Source organism: Lipotes vexillifer, unplaced genomic scaffold, assembly GCF_000442215.2.
Source record: "Lipotes vexillifer unplaced genomic scaffold, Lipotes_vexillifer_v1.1 scaffold716, whole genome shotgun sequence".
NCBI lineage: Eukaryota > Metazoa > Chordata > Mammalia > Artiodactyla > Lipotidae > Lipotes > Lipotes vexillifer.
In genome coordinates, this window is record NW_006797869.1 from 443679 (window position 1) to 447357 (window position 3679).

Below are 3679 nucleotides of genomic sequence, written 5' to 3' on the forward strand. Positions count from 1 at the left end.
AAAAAAAAAAAATTTATATATATATATATATATATATATATATAAAAATATATAATAATGAATATAATATAAAATGAATAATTCTATAACTAACCTCTTATTGAAATGTCTATAAATACTGAACATCTGTTTTTTAAGTAACACTTAAAAACGTCCAATATTTATCTCATATCACCTCACTGAGACATGCACATCACTAGCGTGATAGTAATAAGAACTCATCTCCAAATATACAGCTTTACCAGTTTGAGCATTCGACAAATGATCTAATTTGTGTGGGATGATTTATCGTGGATCCAGATGTTGTATGCCAAACAAACACAACTCATGGACTCAGATAATCATGCAATGTCTCTTATTCTCCCACTGAGTGCATTCAGTAATGTCAGTTTTTCTACTGATTGAAAGGGAACTATGGCAGAATCCTTGTATTTATTGGTTACTCTTAGATTTTGTCTCAAATTGCAGTTTATTTTCAAAAATAAAACTGTCCAGTCTGTTTTATTTCTATATAATAGCAACAAAAAATTAGAAAACTTAGGTAAAAACATCACAATAAGATCAATAGGCATTAAATAACTACTAAATTCATCAAACTTTGTGATGACATATACTCTAAACTATTTAACATTACTGAGAGAAATTTATGCAACCTATTTAAATCAGACATAAACCACACTGATGAACTCAAGGTTAAACTGTACATTTTGTATAACCTACTCTTTAGATTCAGTGCAATTCCAGATAAAAGTACTATCGAAATTGACTATAAAGTTGATAAAGAAATTGATTATAAAAGTTCACACAGAAATGCAAAAAGCCAAGAAATGAGACAATATGAAAAGGAAAGTTGGAGAATTTATTACAAAACATCAATAATTAAGGCAATAGGAACAAATAGAGAGGGGACAAATAGAGTATAGATAGACAAATGCAACAGATTGTAGAGTGCAGAAAGAGACCTACACATATATGTGTGATAGATTTATAACAAAGGTACCACTGAAATGCAGTGAGAAAATGTTCTTTTCAACAAAAAGTTCTGGATTTAGTGAAGTGCCAAATTACAGATAAAAAGTATACCTTGACCCTGCCTCATGTCATACACAAATATGAATCCCAGGTACGTTATAGAACTAAATATACAAGTAAAATCATTAAACTCTTAAGAGATAACACAAGGAAAATGTCTTCATGAACTTGAAGTAGGCAAAGATTTCTTAAACCAGATATAAAAATCAATAGTCATATAATGTAAAAGCTAATTAATTGAACACCATTAAAATCAAAAACTGTTGTGCATTAAAAGATCCCTTTAAATAGTGAAAATATTCACAGAATGTGAGAAGATATAGCAATACATATACCTTAAAAATAACTCATATCCAAAACACATAGTGTTTTCCTGTAAATCAATGAAAGAAAGGATAAACTCTCCTGACTTTCCAAGAAAAATTGAGCAAAATATTTCAGCAGCTACTTTACAAAAGAGAATATACAAATGTCCTATAAGAATACCAAAAGATGTTCAGTCTCTTTAGTCAGAGGAAAATAAAAATCAAAGGGACAATGAGATAATCCTACAACTACAAGAATCTTACTCATTAGGAATGGCTACAAAGGGAAATAACACTGGTAATATCAAATGACAGTGGGATGTATACAACTGCAACTCCCAAGCATTGTAATTGTGATTTCTAATTGTTAGAATCCTTTTGGAAAATTATTTGGCAGGGTTTACCAAATGTAAATATATGAATATCCAGTATCCCACCCATTCCACCTCTAGTCATTCTACTACTAACCGAAAGTAATGTGCAAATTGTGTATCAAAAGACTCTTCATTGGGGCTTCCCTGGTGGCGCAGTGCCAATGCAGGGGACACGGGTTTGTGCCCCGGTCTGGGAAGATCCCCCATGCCGCGGAGCGACTGGGCCCGTGAGCCATGGCCGCTGGGCCTGCGCATCCGGAGCCTGTGATCCGCAATGGGAGAGGCCACAACAGTGAGAGGCCCGCGTACCGCAAAACAAAGATTCTTCATATCAACATAATTTACAGTAGCCAAAAACTGAAAACATTTCACTTGGCAATTAATAATTATTATAAATAATTATTACATATATGTATTAATATTACAAAATATACAGAGTAGAATGTTCAGTAATACAACATATCAATGGGTGAGAAACAACTTACTGCTACAAGCAATAAAAATAATGAATGGCACTGAGGTAACGTTAGGTAAAATAGGGACTTCCCTGGCAGTCCAGTGGTTAAGATTCCATGCTTCCAATTCAGGGGGCACGGGTTAGATCCCTGGTTGGGGAACTAAGATCCTACATACCACGCAAGCAAAATTTTTTAAATTTTTTAAAAATTAAAGAAATGATACTACATGTCACACAGCCAAAAAATAAAATTTTTAAATTAAAAAATATAGGTAAAATAATCAGTTACAAGTAAGTATATGCAATTTTACTACATTTATATAGGTTTCAAAAATTGCTTTAAATAAATTAATGTGGGAGAAGTCAGAAAGACAGATTCTTTGAGGAGGGTACATGGCAAAGAAGTATGGAATTCCTTAAATATTTGCACATAGTTATAATAATTCTTTTCTCTAACTACCTTTTCCTGCTAGTTCTACTATATCTGTCATTTATAGATCCATTTCTCTACTTATTGCTTTCCTGGTTTTGAGTCACATTTTCTTCTTGACCTGCAAAGGAATTTTAGATTGGATATTAACATTGCAAATGCTATATTTTTACTACCTGTATTTATGTCTTCCTTTAAAGAACATAATGATTTGTTTTGACAGAGAGTTGAGTTATATACTGAGTACTTTAATCATTTAGAGCTTCATTTTTAAAATTTGCTGGGGTGGGTTTAAAAGAACCTTTACTTCAGACATAGTTCACTCCCACTACTAACTCATGACTCTTCTGGGCTCTGTAGGAATGATATGAGTGATCTCTGAGGATGTTCCATTCTGTCTGGTCAGGGATGGAACATCCTCTCACCTTGTGAGGAGCTCTGAGAATTTTGTTATAATTCTCTGATTTTTCTTTGTCTGTTTGTGGGAGTGTTATACTTCTCATGTCATCTGGTAGTTAGCAAACACTCAACGGTACACAAGTGTGAATCTCTGAAGTTCTTTTTCTACACAGATTCCTTATGCCCAGAACACTATGCTCAAATTTCCAAGCACTTCAGCTTCCCTAACTATTACTGCTAATTCCTCAACTCAGTAAACCTTTCTTTCTTTTTTTTTAAAAACATTTTTATTGGAGTATAATTGCTTTACAATGTTGCCTTAGTTTCTGCTGTATAACAAAGTGAATCAGATAGACGTGTACATATATCCCCATATTCCCTCCCACTTGTGTCTCCCTCCCACCCTCCCTATCCCACCCCTCTAGGAGGTCACACAGCACCGAGCTGATCTCCCTGTGCTATGCAGCTGTTTCCCACTAGCTATCTATTTTACATTCGGTAGTGTATTTGTCCATGCCACTCGCTCACTCTTTTGATACCTTGTTGTGGTTTTGGTGTGCATTTCTCTAATGATTAGTGATGTTGAGCATCCTTTCATGTGTGTGTTAGCATGTATATCTTCTTTGGAGAAATGTCGATTTAGCTCTTCTGCCCATTTTTCGACTGAGTTGTTTTTTTTCAT